Raw genomic sequence first — 24356 nt, 5'->3', positions numbered from 1 at the left:
TACACATGCTGGTGCACATTATACATTATTGAGAGACACTCCAGTTCTTGAATGACCTTTTAAACAACTTTATGTGTGCATGCTAGTGTGTACATGTGTACTACTGCATGCATGTGGAGGTCAGAGGACAACTTTTGGGAGTTGTTTCTCTCTCTCCTGAGGACCCCGGGCTCAAACTCAGGCAGTCAGGCACATGCCCCAAGCACTTTTCCTGCCGAACCATCTCACTGCCTTTCTTGCATTACTTCACGAGGATGGATCTCATAAATAGAAAACCAGGACCTTAAAATAACCAAGTATTATATGATCTAGTATATTATCACAAAAGAGCTTCCATCCTGACTAGGTAGGGTGAGAATCCTTTGCCTGTAATACACACACACACACACACACACACACACACACACACACGCACGCGCGAAGTTCCCTTGGACTGGCTGGTGGCCCTGTATGTTTCAAACCCTTTTCCTGCTCTACCACCCACAGACCTCTGGTGCCAAACACCATGGGCCACACTCACAGTGAGATGATCTCTGAGCCCCAGGTGAGTCAGTACAGGGTAGTGGGAGGAAGTTTCTGGAAGCAGTTCCTATGAAGGGGTCAGGGACTAGTCATACTTGTTTTAATGATTTTCTCAATCCATGCACACTGGATATTTACAGCTAGACAGCTGCGTATCTCAGGTGGGTTCTGTGCACTAGATAACAATTTGCCATCCACTCGATAACAATTCGCCCCCACCCAGAAATGATTCCAGACATTGACAAATGTCCCCTGGAGGAACAAACCCTTTCCCTGGAACCAGTCGTATGTACGAAACCATGAAAAAATGTTGACCCCCTTCCCAGGGTTATAGACCCCAGTCAATGTTCCCCCAGGCAGCCTCTTCGGCCACTCCAGTGGTACCTGAGGGAAGAAATGTGATGCGGTGGTCTAGGGGTTTCATCTGCTTCAGTTGTACCTGCAACAGCTTCCTCCTAACTATTTAGAGTCAGTGAACCTGGTGCTAAGGCCTCTTCCACAGATGTGGTGTATGACGGGTGCTATGAGCAAGGGGCTGAAAAGTTTGTCATCACTCTGAGAATGATAATCCCAGTTTCATTTAGTCATAAGCATTGGAAAAACTGAAAAGATTCTCTGTCTTCTACACAGTAATTAATTAACAACACTACAACCCATTCCCCACACACTGAATATCTCAGGATGGGCGAAAAGACGTGTCCAGCAACACCAGCCATCACACTGTCTAAAATTAAGTAATGTAAGCACAGAACAAATATTCTCAGTCCTATGGATTAAAAAAGGCAATGTCATACCTGGTAGCGAGAAATAGAAAGTATGTGTACACAAAGGGAGGGCGGGGACCCTCGATAAGACAAAGATGTGGGCCTAACTAAATTTCCTACATTCCGTGCACTCCTCTGTTCTGATTACTCGATGTTTCTTGGCTGCACCTCACTGTTGGTTCTGCTTTCGCTGCTAACTGCTACCAGTGTCTTTCGGTTTTTTTCCCTAGTTTCTACTTCTATTATGGGCCACAACCTTAGGTCAAAACCCTCTGAAGGAAGGGTTTCTTTCATGCTTACAAGTGAATGCTCACCACGCCTCCGTGGCTGACTGGGCATGGTCTCCACTTCTGCTCTCGGACGTTACCATTTCCTTCCCATTTGTCCTACCCCAGCCACAGTCCGAGTTTCCTCCTTTGCTCTGACTGCCAAACTCGCCCTTGCCTTGAAGTCTTCTAAATTCCGTTTCTTCTGCCACGCTACTCTTACCTGAACCTTGTCTTTCTGAAGAGATTTTCCCTCCCTAACTTATGTTCCTAGGCCAAAATGCAGACTCTCTAGTTAGCTGCCACAGCGCTTATCAATCCAATATTGCTGTACCTGATTACTGATTGCTCATCTATTCTTCCCACAAGAATGAGGAGAGACGTTACAACTTTGTTCTCAGTTTAGTGTCTCAGTGGCAAATACCATACAGAAAAATTTCACAACCTGTGGGAAATGAGTATCACTAAGAAGAACCTAGAGATAAGTGTAAGAACTTGCTAACCTACAGCTAAGCACACATAAACAGGCCGTTTACTTCTGTTTATCCCTTTGACTCCCCCAACTCTTTGCTCCTTTGCCTTCCTAGGCAACCACTATCCTCAATCTTGTTTCACTTAATTGATTTAATAACATTAGATTTGACATAGAAATATAAATAATGTATCATTTCATAAGTATTTCATATAACGCATAACTATTTCATCACTAAGTATCGCTTCTAAGACCTGTTCATATTATTGGAGCTGATTTACTATGGTTCTCACTTCTGTTTAATTCTGTGTGATTTTTAACCAAGGCGAATTTGTCGTCTGATAGGTGAGCCTTTGGGTTGTTTGTGTCTCCTGATGTTGCAAACAATGCCGCTGTTACTATTTCTAATACGAATCTTAATACACACTTGCAGTAATGTTTCTAAAGCATGTAACCAGACCTGAAATGACAGGATTTACATATATGTTAAATTGCATGGCTAACGACAAAATCTCAAAAGACAGAACAATTTTATATTCCATTAGCAGAGAATCAGTGTTTTTTTTTGTTGTTGTTTGTTTGTTTGTTTTTGTTTTGTTTTTTCGAGACAGGGTTTCTCTGTAGCTTTGGAGCCTATCCTGGAACTGGTTATTGTAGACCAGGCTGGCCTTGAACTCGCAGAGATTTGCCTGCCCCTGCCTCCCAAGCGTTGGGATTAAAGGCGTGCGCCACCACCACCTGGCCATACTCTCTGATTTTAAAAGGTGACTTTGTCTGTTTACATTTACTGTGATTTAGTAACTAATTTATTTAGACATATTTCCAATTGTATACCTTTACTCTTCCTTGTATCCTAGGTACTCTTTTTGGAATTTTCTTTCTTTCTTTCTTTCTTTCTTTCTTTCTTTCTTTCTTTCTTTCTTTCTTTCTTTCTTTCTTTCTCTATTCCCATTAGTAAAAAGCCTTGACTGTAAATTCCCTTGGTTTTTCTTTATACGGGAACTTCATTATTTCACAAGTATATTCTCTACTTAAGAGCCTCACATATAAAAAGCAGTTATCAGCCCTCCTGACCAGCATTTCTTTTGCAATACCCTTTATCACTAGCAAGTAATCAACTCTCTGACTGGTTTTCACTTCACACAGACATGCTTAATTAGCAAACACAAGTCAACACTCCCAATATCAAATACTTTGGGAAATATTTAAGAGAACCATTGTGGAATACATTTGTTTCACCTTGCCTGCCTAAGGCACCTGAGTGGTCTAATAAAAAGCTGAATGGCCAATACCTAGGTAGCAGAGGGGTAGGTGGGGCTGGCAGGCAGAGAGAATAAGCAGTTTTAGGCTCCAAAGACAGAGAGAGAGAGAGAGAGAGAGAGAGAGAGAGAGAGAGAGAGAGAGAGAGAGAGAGAGAGAGAGACCCCCTTTATTGTATTCCAAGGCAGCTTATTTAGGAATGCTTAACTGATTGCCCCAGCCAAACCCACCAGAAACCACTCCTCTGCCATCAGGAGCTCCTGAGGGTCTCTTGCTCAGAGTACCTGCAAACACAGGAAAACAAGTTGTTTTGCTCAGAGCCGCTGCAAGCATAGGAAAAACAACAGGAAATTCAGCGTCTGGGGGTCCACAGACCCAACACTGGATAGATAAGAGCAACACCAAGAGAATGCTATCAAAGACTGAACGAGATAATAAGCAATCACATGAAATGCCACACACACGGTTTTAGAACAGAAGACCAAAAGGGAGTTGTTAGTTTAGGTACCAACTTCTTTGTAGATGGGGGCATTCCTGAGTGACTTTGTAAAACAAAACAAGACAGTGCAGGTTATGTATGGGCTGGGCTGAGAGCCTCAGGAATTTCTTTCAACTAATTTATTTGCAAGGCCAGAGCTAGAGGAGTGACACATCTTAAGCAGACTATGGGGAAAGTCCATGTTATTTGTGACATTGGCTCTCAATCCATGCCACAGTGAGTCCTTTGTTCATCAGAGAAGACTGTAATCTGTTTGGGAAATGAAACTTTCTGAGTATTAACTATCACTTATCCCCAAGAGAACATAAAACCTAGAACACAAGCAGATTGAAGTACTCACTTAGACTACAGAAACCTTTTTTTGCCTGTGTGTGTGTAGAGTGTGCATGCCTGTATGCATTTGTGTCTTCATGTATGTGGTCATGTACGTGTGTGTAGGCCTGCCTGCTTTTGACTTTGAGTGTCTTCCTAGATGTCTTTCCATTTTACTGAGGCAGGGTCTCTCATGGAACCCAGAGGTCAACAATGCTGGCTCTAGCTTGCCCTGAGGACACCTCTCAGGTGCGGGATTACAGGCAGATACTTGATCTCCCCGGTTTTATGTTGGTACCGGGGACGGAGACTTGGAAACTGCTCAAGCTCTAGAGGCAAGGGTTTTAGCCGCTGAGCCCTCTCCCCAGCTTCTGCTTCGGAAAGGACAGTCTTGAAGGAACTTGCTCTTGCTTCCTAGGGCTTACCCTATAGGTGGTCAAACACTGCTGTGCTGGAGCCCAAACTCAGTTCCCCACCACTGCCTTCAGTTACTTGCCTAACAGGTGACAGGAAGAGGAGTGAAGGTCTGACAGACAGTCTGACACTCCGCACCAAGGACCGCCGGACAGTGTCTTCATAACATGTTCCTCTATGCTTACTCTCTTCTCAAAAATTCTGCAACTGGCTTTTTGTCTGCGAGGTCCTTGGCCAGCAAGTAGCCCTGGTCCTGTACCAGAAAATCCATTGGAGAGGTGAGTGTGTTCCTGACCAGCCTGCAGAAGCCCCGGAAAGGGAGCACAGACACTCCTCAACCCCTAAACTTACTGCTCATTCTGCAGGGGCTTCTCTCCCTGGCTACTGCCTCTCTCTTCCTATCCCATCCCAGCTTGCTCCCAGGCACCCCTTCCCTTCTGTGGGGTCATAAGATCCCCCAACTCAGCCTGTTTTGGGGCAGAGGCTCTGGGACGGAGTGGTGAGTGCAATCGGGCAGGAGTTCCTCTGTGTCACTAAGCCTGCATGCAGCAAGCTAGTCCAGGCTAAAAACGAATTTAAAAACTAATTTTTAGTCCAGGCTAAAAAGATATTTAAACAATACGTAGCCACAAGTCCAGCCTTACAGAAAGTAATAGAAGGAAAATCACAACCCAAGGGATCCAACAATGCCCACAATAACTCAGACATCTAGCAACCCTTCATCAGCACAACTCAAAGAAGGGAAACACACAAACTCTACCACCACCACAAAAAACAAACAAAAAAACCAAACCGGAGTTAACAACCACTGGACATTAATATCACTTAATATCAGTGGACTCAATTCACCTATAAAAAGGCACAGGCTAAGAGATTGCATGTAAATACAGGATCCAACATTCTGCTGTTTACAAGAAACACATCTCAACCACAAATACAGACATCTACTCAGAGTAAAGGATTGGGGAAAATGTTTTTCAATCAAACAGACCTAAGAAACAAGCAGGTGTGGCTATATTAATATCTAACAAAATTGACTTCAAACTAAAATCAATCAGAAGAGATGGAGGTGGACACTTTATACTCATAACACTAACAATTCATCAGGATGAAGTCTCAATCCTGAATATCTACGCCCCTAATATAAAAGCACCCACTTATGTAAAAGAAACATTACTAGAACTCAAGGCAGACATCAAACCCCACACATTAATAGTAGGAGACTTCAACACTCCTCTCTCACCAATGGTCAATCAAACAGACACCTAACAGAGAAATAAGAGAATTAATGGAGGTAATGAATCAAATGGACTTAACAGACATGTATAGAACATTCCACCCAAACAGGAAAGAATATACCTTCTTCTCAGCATCTCATGGGACCTTCTCAAAAAAAATTGACCACGTACTTGGCAACAAAGCAAACTTCCACAGATACAAAAAATATTAGTAACCACCTGTGTCTTATCAGATCACCATGGAATAAAGTTAGCATTTAACAATAATTCCACCCCCAGAAAGCCTATAAACTCAAGGAAGCTGAACAGTCAACTATTGAACCACCCCGGGTCAGGGAAGAAATAAAGAAATTAAAGTCTTCCTTGAATTCAATGAAAATAAAGACACAACATACCCGCAAACCTATGGGACACTATGAAAGCAGTCCTGAGAGGAAAGTTCATAGCACTAAGTGCCCACATGAAAAAAACAGAGAAAGCTCACATTAGAGACTTAACAGCACAGGTGAAAACTTAAAAAAAAAAAAAAAAAAGAAGAAGAAGAAGAAAAAGAAGAAGAAGAAGCAGACTCACCCAGGAGGAGTAGAAGACTGGAAATAATCAAACTGAGGGCTGAAATAAACAAAACAGAAACACAGAAAACAATCCAAAGAATCAATGAAACAAAGAGCTGGTTCTTTGAAAAAGTCAACAAGATTGACAAACCTTTATCCAAACTAATCAAAAGGCAGAGAGAGAACACACAAATTAACAAAATCAGAAATGAAAAGGGGGACATAAAAACAGACACTGAGGAAATTCAGAGAAATCATTAGGTCTTACTACAAAAGTTTATCTGCCAAAAAGTTGGAAAAAGTAAAAGAAATGAACTTGTTTTTAGATAAGTACCATTTACCAAAATGAAATCAAGACCAGGTGAACAATTTAAATAGACCTATAAGTCGTAAGGAAATAGAAGTTGTCATAAAAAAACCTCCCAACCAAAAAAAGCCCAGGATCTGATGGTTTTAATGCAGAATTTTATCAGAACTTCCAAGAAGAGTTGATACCTATACTCCTTAATGTATTTCACATAATAGAATCAGAAAAGTCATTGCCAAACTCTTTTTATGAAGCTACAGTCACCCTGATTCCAAAACCACACAAAGACCCAACCAAGAAAGAGAATTACAGACCAATCTCACTCATGAACATCGATGCAAAAATTCTCAATAAAATTCTGGCAAACAGAATCCAAGAACACATTTAAAAAATTATCCATTCCGATCAAGTAGGCTTCATCCCAGAGATATAGGGCTGGTTCAACATATGAAAATCTATCAATGTAATCCATCATATAAATAAACTGAAAGAAAAAAACCATATGATCATTTCATTAGATGCTGAAAAAGCATTTGACGAAATTCAACACCCCTTTATGATAAGGGTTTTGGAGAGGTTAAGGATACAAGGATCATACCTAAATATAATAAAAGCAATATATAGCAAGCCAACAGCTAATATCAAATTAAGTGGAGAGAAACTCAAAGCCATTTCACTAAAATCCAGAACAAGACAAGGCTGTCCACTCTCACCATATCTCTTCAACATAGTTCTTGAAGTTCTAGCAATAGCAATAAGACAACATAAGGGGAACAAGGGGATTCGAATCGGAAACGAAGAAGTCAAACTTTTGTTATTTGCAGATGATATGACAGTGTACATTAGTGACCAAAAAAAACTCTACCAAAGAACTCCTACACCCGATAAATACCTTCAGTGATGTGGCAGGTTACAAGATCAACTCAAAAAAATCAGTAGCCCTCCAATACACAAAGGACAGAGAAGCAGAGAGGGAAATCAGAGAAACTTCACCTTTTACGATAGCCACAAATAGCATAAAGTATCTTGGGGTAACTCTAACCAAGGAAATGAAAGATCTATTTGACAAGAACGTTAAGGCACTGAAGAAAGAAACTGAAGAGGACACCAGAAAATGGAAGGATCTCCCTTGCTCTTGGATGGGTAGGATCAACATAGTAAAAATGGCAATTCTACCAAAGGCAATCTATAAATTCAATGCAATCCTCACTAAAATCCCAACAAAATTCTTCACAGACCTCGAGAGAACAATAATCAACTTTATATGGAAAAACAAAAAACCAAGCATAGCCAAAACAATCTTATACAATAAAGGAACGTCTGGAGGCATTACCATCCCTGACTTCAAACTCTATTATAGAGCTACAGTAATGAAAACAGCTTGGTATTGGCATAAACACATAGAAGTGGACCAATGGAATTGAATAGAAGACCTGGATATTAACCCACAAACCTATGAACACCTGATTTTCAACAAAGGAGCTAAAAGTATACAATGGAAGAAAGAAAGCATCCTCAACAAATGGTGCTGGCATAACTGTAGAAGAATGAAGATAGATCCATATCTACCACCATGCACAAAACTCAAGTCCAAATGGATCAAAGACCTCAATACCAATCTGAACACACTGAACCTGATAGAAGAAAAAGTGGGAAGTACTCTACAACATATGGGCACAGGAGACCACTTCCTATGTATAACCCCAGTAGCACAGACAATAAGAGCAACATTGAATAAATGGGACCTCCTTAAACTGAGAAGTTTCCGTAAAGCAAAGGACAGTGTCATTACAACAAAAACGCAACATACTGATTGGAGGAAGGTCTTCACCAACCCCGCATCAGACAAAGGTCTGATCTCCAAAATATATAAAGAACTCAAGAAACCAGACTTTAAAATTCTAAGTAACCCAGTTAAAAAATGGGGCACTGAACTAATCAGAGAATTCTCAACAGAAGACGTTCAAATGGCCAAAAGACACTTAAGGTCATGCTCAACCTCCTTAGCGATCAGGGAAATGCAAATCAAAACAACTTTGAGATACCATCTTACACCTGTCAGAATGGCTGAAATCAAAAACACCAATGATAGCCTTTGCTGGAGAGGTTGTGGAGTAAGGGGAACACTCATCCATTGCTGGTGGGAATGCAAACTTGTGCAACCACTTTAGAAAGCAGTGTGGTGGTTTCTCGAAATTCGGGATCAACCTACCCCAGGATCCAGCAATATATCCAAGAGATGCCCAATCATACTACATAAGCATTGGTTCAACTATGTTCATAGCAGCATTATTTGTAATAGCCAGAACCTGGAAACAACCTAGATGCCCCTCAATAGAAGAATGGATAAAGAAAGTGTGGAACATATATGCATTAGAATACTACTCAGCGGTAAAAAAGAATGACATCTTGAATTTTGCATGCAAATGGATGGAAATAGAAAACACTATCCCGAGTGAGGTAACCCAGTCCCAAAAAGATGAGTATGGTATATACTCACTCATAAGTGGATTCTAGCCATAAATAAAGGACATTGAGCCTATAATTCGTGAATCTAGAGAAGCTAAATAAGAAGGTGAACCCAAAGAAAAACATATAGTTATCCTCCTGGATATTGGAAGTAGACAAGATTGCCAGGCAAAAGTTGGGAGCACGGGGGTGGGGGTCGAGGTGGGGCTAAGGGGAGTTGGGGAGAGAAGAGAGAAGGGGAGGATGGGGAGAGCTTGGGGAAATGGGATGTTTGGGATGGAGGAAGGGTGGATATGGGAGCAGGGAAGTAGATATCTTAATTAAGGGAGCCATTTTAGGGTTGGCAAGAGACTTGACTCTAGAGGGGTTCTCAGGTGTCCAAAGAAGATGTTCCCAGCTTGTTCCTTGGGCAGCTGAGGAGAGGGCGCCTGAACTGGCCCTATCCTATAGCCACACTGATGAATATCTTGCATATCACCATAGAACCTTCATCTGGCGATGGATGGAGGTAGAGACAGAGACCCACATTGGAGCACTGGACTGAGCTCCAAGGTCCAAATGAGGAGCAGAAGGAGGGAGAACATGAGCAAGGAGGTCAGGACTGCGAGGGGTGTGCTCACCTACTGAGATGGTGGGACTGATCTAATGGGAGCTCAGCAAGGCCAGCTGGACTGGGAGTGATGGAGCATATGATCAAACTGGCCTCTCTGAATGTGGCTGACAGTGAGGGCTGACTGAGAAGCCAAGAACAATGGCACTGGGTTTTGATTCTACTGCATGTACTGGCTTTGTGGGAGCCTAGTCTGTTTGGATGCTCACCTTCCTTGACTTGGATGGAGGGGTGAGGACCTTTAACTTCCCACAGGGCAGGGAACCCGGACTGCTCTTTGGACTGGAGAGGGAGGGGGAGGGGAGGAAAATGGGAGGAGGTGAAAATTTTTAATAAAAAAAAATAATTCTGCAACTGTCTGGACCTGAATATTCAGTTTCCTATATTAAGAGAAGAGATAAGATATATAGAATCCATTCTAATTTCTACCTAGACTTTAATATTGCTGAGATAATATAGACAATGGAAAACTTTCACCTATATATAAATTCACACACACACACACACACACACACACAATTTAGGAATACTAGAACGTTCTTGCTTGGAGAATTAAGAATTTAGTTTAATTTAATTAAGAAGTAAAATCTCTTTAAGATATCAATACCCTAACGCTAGTATGCATGGTTGCCTAAGTAACAGGATGCTAGTAAGAAAAGAGGCTGGCTGGCTGTGCACATTTCTTTCCATGTCTTCATGTGCAGGTACGGGGGTTGGGAATAGGTGAGGGGATGGGGGTGCGTATCATCACCACAACGTTCAGTCACAGCGCCAGACCGAAGATATCTATACTCACGTGTGAACCTGTTTTCAAAACAACCCTGTAAGGTACACACTGGTGTTTTCTCCACCTTAACCGAAGATAAATCTAGGGCTCAGAGAGGCTGAAGAGTTCACTTAAGGTGGTTGCATCCCCAAGAAGCTTCACATGATAGGTGGTTCCTGACTGCACTATCCTGTACTTCTCAGTAACGAAATGAGGTTTCCCAGAAATGACCTCTATGTCTATAGTCAAAAATAGTAGGAGAGAAAAGAGAATATAATATATTCCGGGAACACTTCCAAAACTGGAATATAATATATTCCAAAAGACTTCCAAAACAATGTTACCAAGAAGGAAGAGGGAAACGGGAAGAAATTCTCAAACAGGATCAATAGCCACTGTGTAAGACAAGACAAGACGCATGCACTTGGGAGAACTATTTATTCACAAATACCTGATGAGATAGAGAACCCATGTATTTTCCCCCACAATGCATTATGAAGATTATCAAGTATATAGCATTTCAAATGTAGATGTCTTCTCACTTCTTCCTAAATTAACAACTGGTCTAAGAAGGTGGCAGTCATTAAACATACAGGAGGTGGGGTACAAACACCTTCACTAAACATACAGGAGGTGGGGTACAAACACCTTCACTAAACATACAGGAGGTGGGGTACAAACACCTTCACTAAACATACAGGAGGTGGGGTACAAACAGTCCAATTTTTCAGCGCCTTCCAAGTTGTGAAACTAGCCATGCTTTTCTGCATCATGTACACGGAGTCCATTTCCCTGCCTTGGACCACAACACGACTCAGAGTTTTGTGTATGCTGGGTAAGCACTCTGCCCCTGAGTCACATTTCCAAACTCTGACAGGGATTTTTAAACCTGTACCTTAAGGAGCAGTGAAGGACGTAGGAAAAAAAAAAAAGACAACTAGATTCAGGCAAAGATAACTCTTACAAGGGGCTGAAAAAAAAGACAGTATATTTCTCTGTCTTGTCAATCTTTCAAATTTCAGATTTTGAACATTAAAAAAACCAAGTCACTATAAAATAATTGAATAGATGAGCTAAACCAAGAAAGAAGAATAGTGGTAAACCAAGACCACACAAACACGCTGACAATACAGGTAACTTTTATGATGGCTCCAAGCATCTGAAAACTACAGCCTCACTACCAATTGCTATTTGGTGCGCATGAAACGTGGTGTGTCCCAGCCCTTCCCTCAAGGAGCGTGCTGTCTGACGGAGAGTCAATTACGATGTTTTGTGGCTGTTTAGGTTATACACCCTCATTAGGGGTTAGTCATATAATGACAACATGTAAGGTATGTAATTTGTCAATTTTAGCAAAAACTGGATTATGGGGATTAAAAAAGAGAAACAGGTGTCTAATTAAACAAAACATTATCATGTTACTTTAGGCCCAATAAGTGAAAAGAAACGGTTATTTAAGTTTTCCGGCAGAGAGAAGATATTTTGGGGGGGCGGGGGCATTGAACCTTCTTCCCTGAGACGGCTCAGCAGGAAGGGCACCTGCTGCTAAGTCCAAAGAGCTGAGTTTGATTTTCGGGATCCACATGCGGAAGAAAAAGCCCTCGTCTGAAAGCTGTCCTGTGACCTCTGAGACTCCCAGCCCGACAAAAAGTAAACTAAAAAGAAATTAAGACTTTGCTTGCAAATGCAAAGATTGTTTTTTGATAGTCCTCTTAATACTAAACCAGCAGGACACTGCAAAACTAGTGAGATATGTTATGCAGACCCCTGAGCATAAAATATGCTCCCTTTCAACAGAAACACTCACTGTGTCTAGAGGAATTGCTACCGCAGCCATCACACTGCTAGCGAGACAGTAAAGGGCACACGTGTGTACTTGGTTCCCCACAACAGTATGACTGATTTAAAGAGAGTTAAGGCCAAAGCTGCTTACTTGACTTAAAAGGACATTTCTTATTTCTCCCCTCCCTCACACGCACCCCTTTAGCTTACTTCTAGCTCTTCAGTTTTTCTCTTCCTTCAAACACCCACACTTGAACACAAATGTCTTCAAATTGCATTCCTACCGGGTGTGGCAGAGATGCCTCTAATGACACTGCTTCTCATGTCAACATTTAGCAGGCAGAGAGGGGCCGATCTCTGTGAGCTGGAGGGCACCTGGTCTTTATACTGAGTTCCAGTCTGGCAAAGGGTACAGTCATAGCTGAGAACCAGTCTGAAAATGAAAACAGAAACAGAAAACCAAAACCAAACAAAATCCAATGCTCATACAAGTCTTCTTGTCAGCCATTTCTTTTCAAAAACATTGATTCTTTGAGAATTTCATACACCATACACATATATAATGTGTATTAGTGGACATAAGGTCCACTTCTATCTCACCAGCGTCCTCGAGATCCCTAGCATTTTCTTAATGGACACAAAATCTCTTTACCAACTGCATTCATTGCACCGTACTGGAGTTTGGGCATAACAACAAAAACGAGCAGTTTGGGGCATGTTCTCCCAGGCATGCTACCCTGATGCCTGCCCGCAACACACCCTTTTCCTTGCTTTGCCACCCAATCTCGTCTTCATTCTTGAAGTGGGAGGCACAGAAACTAGCTCCCTTGTGAAGTCATCCTACAATTTCCAAGATGAAACAATACTTGTCTCTAGATGCACAAGGATTTACGTGGCTGGGTAACATATGCAGAGGACATACACGCACACTAATATATGTGATTCGTACTAATTTAAAGAATTAAGTCAATGAAATAAATTGCAATAATAAAATCAGTTACTTTTAAAGAGTAACTTATGTGATAGAAAAATTCACCCCCTCGCTGGTTCTAAAAATCAACCGTCTTTTCTACGTATCAGGATAAATTTTGAGGTGAAGAAAGTGTCTGTAAAACACTAGGAAAATTTTTTCTAACTCAGATTACTGTGGTTACTGAAGAATCTAAGGAAATCAGCTCTGGTTGGTGCAGGTGCCTAAGCTTTCATCATCTGTGAAACATTTACAGACTAAAGCACACGATGAGCTATAAAAATCACTGAGTAATCCATGGACCTTGGAGAGGAAGCAATAACACAAGTTTCTACCCACACAGAGGCACTGCAGGTTTGGGAGTCTCTGAGATCAATGAAGGGGTTCCCACAGCCACCTGCATTTTCAGCTAGGATAAGTTTATTTTACTCAGGTAGCAGTAAGAGTTATCTATAGTGTGACTGGGCTATGCAGAGGCATGTTGATTCTGGATGATAAAGTGAACTTCTGGAAGAGACAGTCTTCACTGGACAAAGGCAGCGAAATTCACCCTGTCCCCTACTGCTTTAAGTCTTCCTTAGAACTCTGTAGTCATGGAGCTGTAATAATGAAACACAGCAGCCACTGCAGCACTCTGAGGGATGACACACCCGTACACTGAGTGTATGTTTTGTTTCCTTCGGTGTTTAATTAAAATATATAAGACAACACCATTGAGTCAATTACACCAGCTGTAGAATTACCTATCTCCAGACAAATTATGATAGATTAAGAAATTCATGCCCCAGCCAAGCAGTAGTAAAATACACTTTTAGTCCCAGCGCGCAGGAGGCAGAAGCAGGCAGATTTCTGAGTGGAAGGCCAGCGTGGTTTTCAGAGTGAGTTCCAGGATAGCCAAGGCTGCACAGAGAAACCCTGTCTTGAAATACTAAACCAAAAAAGAAAAAAAAAAGAAAAAAACACCAATAAAACAAAACCCCACAATTCCCCTCAAAATACCCAACAAAGAAAGAAATGAATGCCCACTAATCAGGAAATATTGTATTTGTTTTCTATACTTGTAACCACACATATGCTGTGCAAACAGTATGTTTAAAATTTTTTTTGAGAATCTCTTGGGGCTGGAGAGGTGACTCAGCAGTTAAGAACATCCATTGCCCTTCAGGAGGACCCAGTTTCAATTCGTGGTGTCCACATAGTTCAGGGGACCCGGTGCCCTCACACAGACACACATTCAGACAAAACACCATCACATATAAAATAAAAATAAATGAATTATAAAATAAACCCTGAGGATCTCAGCTTTGGTGATCAGCAGTAACAAAGTCAAAAGGAGAAGGAATGAGGATTCGCCAGGCAGGAGGCGCTAGTGAGGAGCTAGTCCTTGTCACTAGTGTCTGCTTCTGTTGTCGCGTCAGCAGCTGGAGACCAGAGGGAAGGGACCCTTGGGCAGGACAGATGACAGGAATGCCTCTGCAGAGAACTGCAAGCCTGACTGGTGTCAGAACATTCTAGATGTTTTATTAGGGGGCAGACACAGAAGCACCTAACAAGGAAGATGCCCAGAGGTACTCAGGAGAGACGAAGCAGAGAGCTCACTGGCTCTGTTAGAGAAAATGGAGTGCGAAGTAAAATCCTTCAGAGAACACCAAGTTCTCAAATGTGCAGGCCTACTCTTCATACAGTTTGGGTAATATGGTTTTTAAGACTTATCCAAAACAGTGAGGCAAAAGAACATGCTCAGAGACAACCCTCAAATGTTCATCCCAGAGACAGTCACACTGTAACGATAAGACAGAGAACAAGGCTGGATGCTAGATGTACAAAAATGCCCAAGGTAAGTCCAGTGAAGAAGTAAGAAACACTGAAGAGGCAGACGAACGCATGTGTATCACTGTGAGCTCTTACCTACCTCCAACCACAGAGAGCTTTCTATAAACAGCTAACAGTGTAACATTTCATTCATCAAACCAACAGCGACCTATGTGGACACTTAGCTTTTAAAATAACTCCACCAACTAAAAAAGAATGCAGGTTAAGAATGTTGATTAAAGGAATACAAGAGTTTAGAGTAGGAGATGGCTCAGTGATCTAAGGCGCGTCACACCAGGGCACTTGCCACCCGAGGGCCGTGTGATCCTTGGACTCCATACAAGTGCATGGCATGTGCAACCCCCCACAAAATAAATGTTTAAGAAGCAGAATTACTCATTTATACAAATGCTACAGATGGAATGTAGAAGAATACACTTACACAAAAATTCACTGGGTTTTGTAAACTGCATCATATAAATAATGTTATTTCCAAGCAATTGCCTCCCCACATTAAGTTTCTAAAAGATTGCTTTTTGAATGAAGGCTATGTTTCACATATTTAAAGCAACTAGTATTTTTCTAAGATGTAACTGGTGACTTATTTTTCTGAAATATCACAGGACTTGCAATACTTAAGAACTACAATCAAATACTTGCACCTAAACAGAAATAGAGGGGCTAAAGAGATGGCGCCACAGTTACGGGCCCTGGTTGCTCTTCTGGAGAACCACGGCTTAATTTGTAGCATCTACATGGTAGCTAACTCCATTTGCACGAATCAGACACTTTCCGCTTCTGTGGGCACTGCATGCATGTGGTACAGAGATATGCAGTCAAAACACAAATACATATCATAAAATAAAAATAAATGAATATAAAATATAAAATAAACCCACAAGTGCCTAAACCACGATGGCAAGGAGAACAACAGAGAAAAATGTGGGCCACTTTGCGGGTGCAGCGATGAGGCATGTAAATTCAGCACTTATCTTTACAAGACACAACCAAGGGGCCTTACAGAAACACCAATACACCTACAGAAAAGGCTGACACTGTGCAGCCATCCCTGCGGAGGTCCTGACGGCACTTTTGAAGAGGGTTTTCCTGTTATATGTGGATTGCTTAGTCAGTCTTGCCAATGTCTTGGGCACGGTGCCATGCCCTGACTCTCCCCTTGTCAATAAGAAGATTGTCAGGAGTGAGAACAATGTACAAGTTTGTATTTTCCCCTGGGTTTAACACTTCTGTGTTTGCAATGGCTAATTCTGGCTTTTCCTATCATCTTGTCTTTCTACAAAAACTACAAAAAAGCAAAGTGGTCAGACATTAAGATAAGCTAATTTATGAAATACAGAATCATAGAGGCTTAAGAAAATGTACTTCCACTTATTAAATTACATTTTAAATTTATTTTCCCCCTTAATTTTTAAATTTTATTTGTATGGGTGTTTTGCCTGTAGAGGCCAGAAGAGAGCATTAGATCCCCTGGAACTAGAGTTACAGAGATGTGGGTGCTGAGAATAGAATCCCAACACTCTAGAAGAGCACCCAGTGCTCTTAAAATGATGGAGCCGTTTTGTCCAGCCCCTAAATTTTAGATATTTTGAATAACTATGCCATAAGCTCACTGGTAAAATACGTATCTTAAAGTTATGCAATTTGGGGGATGTATTGTTGGGAGGAACATTTGTCAACTATATGTAATTTGGGGTTCAGTTTATGGCACAGGGTCTAGGGTACAACTATAAACATTTATGTTTACAGGACAATAGATTTTGTCTCTAACTCTATAAAATATCTCCCAACTTCATACAGGCTGAATTTCCATTTACCCATACAAATGGTTATGACTTGTAGTTCCCTAATATCTATGTGTGGTCTGTGAGGAACCAACCAGCCATATATCTGAGTAAAATGAAGAAAATTCTGATTTTCTCTAATATAGTTTAAATATCAGTACTATATTTCAGCAGCAAGAGTAACAGAAGGAACTATGTTCCTGGTGCTGAAATTCTGCGATGGTGCCTTCAGGGAAGTGAGCTCGAGCTTAGGGTCGGTCTCCCCCTCCTCTACACACAAACCCCCCATTTCATCACAGGTTCTACAAGCACTCACTGGGCAACCACCTCGGATTTGTGAGTACGTTGGGTGCTGAAATGTATTTCACAACGTTAACGAAAAGGGAGATAAAGTCAAATAGATGGGAATAATACCACAAGAGCTGTACATTACAGGAAAATCCAAGGTCACACCAATGGTCCTGGGAGTCAGGCAGGCTCCAGAGGGGATGAGCTGGGAAGAATGTCTAATGGCTCGGGGTCACAAATCTCACAGCATTGGGATGGACAGATCACAGGGTATGTGGATGGGTTTGGAAGAACTCGGGGCACAAACTTGTGGGCACTGGGGCGGCACTGGGAATTTAAACATCACTATCTACCCAGAATTGCCGTTTTCCCACAGTGATCTGTATGCATGACTGCTCCTACGGTCCCCTTCTCTAAGTCAGTCCTGTCTTTTCAGGAAAAAAAAGTAAGCTTTTCTGTCCAATCGAGGTTCCTTCCTTCCACCCGCTCTGCAGAAGTGCGTGTCTTATAGTCAGGTAAAGACATTCTCAGGAGAACAAGTGGCGATCATTAGTTTAGGAATTCACTTCACATTCTTGATAGCAACTTTTCCTTTTCTTTGCAAATGTTCCAGTTATATCGTCCTAGCCACATCCACTCCTCCAAGATCTGCTTTCTCTAAAATAGTAAAAGCTAGTTTTCTGGAACTAGATTACAGACAGACTTTGGCCCATTTAACAAGGTCAAGACTGTTTATTCTTGACAGGATTCTTTCCCACTGTAAAAAGGTACTTTTAAATGCCACATTCCGAACCCAGTGCCAGTAAGCCACTGAGGCATATTTTCCCACAAGAACGGATACTATGTGAGGTGCCTGCCTCACTGAGGTCACCCAGCCTTTACACGGTGCACACTGTATTCAATGCCACCTGACCTCTACCAACTGTCCTCGCAAAACAAGTCCACACACTGCAGAGCACGGGTAACCTTTACAACGTAATTAATCAAAACAAAAGGGGGAGAGAAGAAAAGGAAGGGGTTTTAAAAATAAAAAAAAAATCAAATGTCAGAAGAAGATAAATCTGGAATTTTATATTAGTATCCAAAGCTAAAAGTTGTAGAGCTTCTTATTCCTTATTTTGGGTTTTTTATGGTTGAGCTGTTAAATTTACAGCCCCATTTTTAGACTCTGCCAAGCCTTCAGAATAAACACATGAGCAGCACTAAAGTAAATTTTCTTACACTTTCCCCTTCTTTCATTTGGATGTTTCCCAAAGACACAGAGGTAGATTATTCGTCCACAGCCAACTGTCAACTTTAACCTCCATATTTATGAGGGATTTAAAAATCATCAGCGCCCTTGCAGGTGCGAGGCCCAGCAGCATCACTCACCCTGCATTCCAATCTCTAAAGGAAAGGAGAGTTCAACTCGAGAATAAAAGGGTGGGCTCAAACACCAAAGATCTTCACTGACAGTCAAGTCAACATCAGGCTAGAAATCTACTATAATCATGTAGAAAACTGACCTTCGTCTTTGGAGACCTGTACAAATTGAGAATATTAGACAGAAACATATCTCTAATACTCTCAGTGTCCACATGGACCAAGTCAAATATCTGATGATAAAGGAGGCACTGTCAACCATTTCTTGACATGATTTCTCCAAACAGTCTGAGAACTCAGTTTTTATATAAAGGTACAGCACAGACAAAACAAAAGTGCACAGGTTAGGGAAGGACAAAAATCTGACAGACCCAGACAGACATTCAAAATATAAGCGTTACTCCTTTGGTGCTCGTGAGGCTTGAGTTATCACAGAGACGACAGTCGACTGGGGCGATCAGATGAAATCTGGGTCTAGGTGCTCATAAATGATACAATGATGCGGGCTGTATAGTACAAGCTGGAAATGTATGGACTAATTTATTTGTGGAAATAGGGAGTTGTGAAGCAAGTTCAAAGAACAATAAAACACTTGGTGGTATCAGGCAATGAGTAATATATTGATGTGTACGGGTGGAGATGAGAGAGAGAAGTAGGTAGGAGATAGGCTGTAAACAAACCACAGAGGTGGGAATTCATTACTTAGGTACTAGAGAATCATGACGTCTCATTCATTTATTCACTCCATGTAAAATTTGAATTGAATGAATAAAAACAGATAAGCCAATGTTACAAAATTTCAGTTAACATCTTGACCTCCACTATGCGATTATTAAAGCCCAGACAAAAGGAAGATATGGCTACCTCCCCCTGCTTTACACGGTGGTTGTGACAGCTGAAAACAAGAGTTCACACATCCCAAGAATGGAAGAAGACACAAAAACCGAGTTATAGAAACATTGTTTTACATTCAATTTCAAGGACTGTGCCTCAAAGGCTGCGTCTGGAAAGACTACCTTTGAGCTGTCTTATTACACAAGGTTCAGATCATTCCTTGACTCAGTACAGAAAGTACTCAAAAACTGTTAAAGGTAAAAGACAAGTGTATCTGTTGTCGACCTGTGTCCCCGGGAGAGCATCTGGGCTCATCAACTGTAACACGTGTGCTGTCGTCACACTAACGTCTGATTTCAGGCTTCTGAGATTCGAGTGACATCAGATGGTGTATTTATGACAATATATCAACAGGCAGGAGACTGCCAGACTCTATGGACACCATACCTGGACGGGACACGCTGGCTGAACGTGGACGGAACATGTGAAACACTTCTGGTCCTTCCTCTGGGTAGAAGACCCCCTAGGCAGGCACATTATAGTTCAACTGCTTTTGTCCCGAACTAATTCACAACAATCACCACTTATGAAGGAGCTAGCCTTGGGTGAGCCAAATGAAAGCCTATCTTTTACAGACAAGGAGAACAGTAATTTGATTCACCTCGCAAGCAGAGCTGCTGTAATCAGATACCCATACATAAGCACACCCACCTACGGCGGTTTTCAGCACAGTGCAGAATTCATTCTCTTACTACTCGGGGGAAACTCACACAGTGGTCATCAATGTTTGCTGTTACTGTAAGGCAGGGCTCACTGATCAGACGGCAACTCAGACAGGTTTTATTGCCACTGAGAATGAGCAGCAGAGGATCTGGATGGGTTTTCATGTTTGTTTTGGCTCAGACATTTTCCACATACGCGGCTCTGGGAATCCTAAAGAAAACATGTCCTGTTCCCAGCTCTGCCCAGCCCCCATTGTGTTCCACGTTCCTCACTGGTGAAAGTGAAAACGAAACCGGCACAAACACCCCATTGTTAGGTAGGAAATACGTACTGGCAACTGGAAGTTTTAACAAAACAGACCCGGCTGTGTCATGGCAAGATATCGGGACAGGAAGGAGTCACAGGAGGCTTTCCTACTTCGAGGCGTGACCCGAACTTTTCTGAGGTGCCCAGGTGGCAGGGCTTTGGGGTTTTTCCATGATACTCGTGTAAGGCTCTTGGTTTGAGCCATTCAGTATTCATTGGCAGCCTCTGGAGGCTTCTATGGGAGCAACTTGCTGCTGAAGCCAAGGCACAAAGCCTGCCAGGTCTCCACAGTAAATACAACATGCACGGAGAAGAAACATAAAAGAATTCCCTTTCTTGTGTAAAAGATGACGCTGTTCTCTAACCTCTGGTCCTACTTCACTTTGTCACTTGACATACCAACTGGGTGTCATGCGATGAACAGAAGATTGGATGCACGACACATCCCATGGACCTGCAGACAGACAGCTTCTGGAAGGAGGGTGACCTTGTCAACACCCCATATTCTGGCTCAGGTAAATGGTGTGGGCTTCTCTGACTCCAGCCTGGGTAAACCCAGGAGTTGTGTGGTCCCACAGAGCTCTCATCTCTCCTTCACTGCATTTTCCTCAGTCTCTTGTTTTGAGACTGGGTTTCTCTGTGTCTTAGCTGCCCTGAAACTTGTTCTGTAGACCAGGATTGAACTGACAGAGATCCGCCTGTCTCTGCCTCCAGAGTGCTGGGATTAGAAGCATGGGTCACCACCTCCCGGCCTTTCCTTGGTTTGTAAGGATATATTACATTGTGTTACTGCTATATTCAGATCTGACTCCAAATATTTTTATTTTAAATTTATTTTATGTGCATTGGTGTCTTGTGACTGCTATATTCAGATCTGACTCCAAATATTTTTGTTTTAAATTTATTTTATGTGCATTGGTGTCTGGAACTGGAGTTACAAACAGTTGTGAGCTGCTGTGTGGGTGTTGGGAATTGAAGCTGGGTCCTCAGGAAGAGCAGCCAGTGCTCTTAACTGCTAAGCCATCTCTTTCAGCCTCATCTCCCAATTCTGCTTGTAAGCTATGAGAGCAAAGACCTAGTTGGCTTTAGCTCAGCATTGTCTCTCAGGTGTACAGACAGAGCCTGGCACGTATGGATGATTGTCTGCTGACTGAAAGTCAAAACCTCATTTCCTTTCTTTTTCTAAGCATATAAAATTCTCTGAAACGGAATAGTTTCTTTAGTGTTTACCAAGTGCTAACAACACTGACATACACACGCACACCCCACTCCACACGCGCATGCATGCACACACCCTGCACTGGTCGGAAGTATATGCAGTTCAAATGGTGTCAGGCTTCCAGTGGTAAATGAATGATAACTAAGCAATGCAATATTTAGAATCTTATTACTGCAGTTGAAAACCTGCAAGTGATTTGTTTCTGTACTTTTATGTCTAACAATCTTACTGGGTTTATTATTGTTTTTGGTGATTTCTACGTGGGGAAAATGTTTTGAGGTCATGAACATCTTTAATACTGAAGATAAGGGTGGATGCAGAATATAAGCTTGGGAGGAAAGTTACACGTGAAAACATCACAAAGTTTTTACAAAGACCACAGAATACAAGCTATTCTTAATGATCAAAACAAACAAACAAAACAAGCAAAAAGCAAAACTCATACATATGTGTCCACATGGAAAGCTGAAGAATAAAAACTTTCTAGTAATTCTATTCTTTTATTTGGAAGATGTTAATTATCTCTGAAGAATACAGAAACTCTTCTAAAGCTTGCTAACATCAAAACACAATGAGTTAAAAAAAATAATGTCCTAAAAAAGTAGAAGTATAATAATCACATATACTGGTATCCTCCTCCGTTTCCTGTTCAGGATAGAAAGTTTGGCCCACCCCGATGATGAAGTCAGCAAAAAGGATTACTGTAAATTTAAGATTTCAACTCACTGTGGACCCGAGTTCCAACCATCCTCTAGTCCTAACACGGGGCCCAATAACGGCATTGGTGTGCACAGAAATTCCTGCCAATGACTCAGTCAACACCATGGTAAAAATGAGCGTGAGCATTTGAAAGTGTATATTTCACTAAGTCCTTCAGCATAACACCAGAGGATAGCGATGTGGAATACTGCGACCATTAAATGTATAAGCAATTCTTTCCCTTTTTTTCTTATGATTCAATATGCATGCATCCCCATGTTGGCATTTATTAACTTATTCGTTAAGAAGTATTCCCTAAATGCTCATGCAAACAACACCCAGGTTGAACAAGAGGGAGTATCTCTCTTTAAATGCATTACCACTTTATAAATAAAAGCCCCAGATAACTACCACCAGAATGGGTTTATATGAAAGCTATTTCTCTAGGGACTGGAAAAAGGCTCAGAGGTTAATGGTGACTGCTGAGAAATCATGAGGACTGGAGTTTGGAGCCCTGGCTCCCCACCCCCAGGCACCCTACAAGTGACTAGCTCCTAGGGATCCAACTCCTTCGTCTGGCTGCCTTGGTACACAGGTGCACGCACCTGACTCACAGAATCAATCTTTTAGTAATCCTAAGTAGAGAACAGTCAGTTTCTGCAGGGGTTCACAAAAAAGGGGTGTGAGAGTCAAGCCTGGAAGGTCAGCAATACAGTCACATGTTTTTCACAGCAGTTGAGATGGTGGTCCCGGGTCAGGTAACTTGCAAATATTTAGTCACTCTGCATAGTATGTGGCTTTCAATTTCCCTATGGGACATAGCCTACTGTAAAATGGGTATTTCTAAGCAGTTGGAGTGCAGCCTATTAAAAAAAAAAAAACACTAAAACTAGCATAGCAGCTCAGTTTGAAAGACAGTAATTCTGTTCTTGTATGTGTATGAAAAATTAAAGCATCATAATTGTATGGATTCTTCTTGTAAGGAGAAAAAATACTAACAGTGGAAATTTTTTAAATGCAGGTCCCTAAAGAAAACATGCCTGTCAATATTGTCATTAAATTCCAAGTAAAATCTTTCCCAGTTGCTAACACCTTCTATTATGTCACTATAGTAAATTTAGAATACACAATACAAACTAGACATCAAATATCAGATCTGGTTGCCATTGCCCTTTTCTTAGGATATGAAATAGCATTTTCCTCTTTAAAAATATCAACTTCCGGCAAGAATGCATTATCAACTGAAGTTACTCACAAGTTGCGTTACCATTCTTCAAATTTAACAACAATCAAAATACCAAAACAAAACCCATCTGGATTTCCTGTTTTTATTCATAGTTATTTTTATTAGTGCCAATTTAGGGGGATTAAGATGAAGAATCCTAGTGGCTCAGCTCATCCTTCCCCCAATTAATGTGCCCAAGGACTAGTTTCCCTCATTCGCTCCCCAAGGAGTCCCTCAGTCACAAAGTCTATTCAAACTTCTCCCCAGGGTCCCTCAAAAACAAGGACAGTAACTTCCTAAGGAAACTCAAAGGCTACCTCACCCTTCCCATTGGGGAAGCCCACAGATGCAGCCCTTTCTGGTGCCCTTACATAAAGGTTTGCTTCACTCCACCCAATGCTAAGGCATCTTTTAAATGTGCTTTGGCCTTGTCTTCTCTAAGGCACTGGCAAACACAGGGTAGGTAGGATTTCCGTTTGCTCCAGAGCCTTAGGGAAATATCCAGCACTGGGAATGGAAGGGAGTTTTAGCATGTGGCATCTGTGCTTGGCAGAGAGAGGAAAAGAGAGGACCAGAAACCTTTCTGTAATGTGGAGGCTCTTTCTGACCAAGTTACTTTTCTCCATGGTTTCCACTTCCAGACTTGAACTTTGCATGTAACCCTGCAGGAACCGGGGGAAGCTGCTGCTGCCTGTTTCTCTGTGTGTACCGTCAGGGGATGGAGCTGTGTCATCCTGTCCCAACAATGACCAAGGATGCCACCTCACATTTCTCAGCGATAGCACCCACCAAGCCAGGTCTGGTTTCAGAAACTCTTTGAGGCTGAGGATGGACTCTGTCTCCTAAGCTGTAATTTGATTTGTCTGAGGGCACATTCTGAC

The 24356-nt window shown here is 41.8% G+C and overlaps 1 protein-coding gene across 1 annotated transcript in view; it reads right to left on the bottom strand.

Annotated features, from left to right (window-relative positions):
* Cdk6 (cyclin dependent kinase 6) overlaps window positions 1–24356 on the bottom strand; it is a 177186-nt gene that overhangs the window by 64971 nt on the left and 87859 nt on the right. The window lies entirely within an intron of this gene.

The sequence above is a fragment of the Chionomys nivalis genome, chromosome 1 (assembly GCF_950005125.1).
Source record: "Chionomys nivalis chromosome 1, mChiNiv1.1, whole genome shotgun sequence".
NCBI lineage: Eukaryota > Metazoa > Chordata > Mammalia > Rodentia > Cricetidae > Chionomys > Chionomys nivalis.
This window is presented reverse-complemented; position numbering and strand designations above follow the sequence as displayed.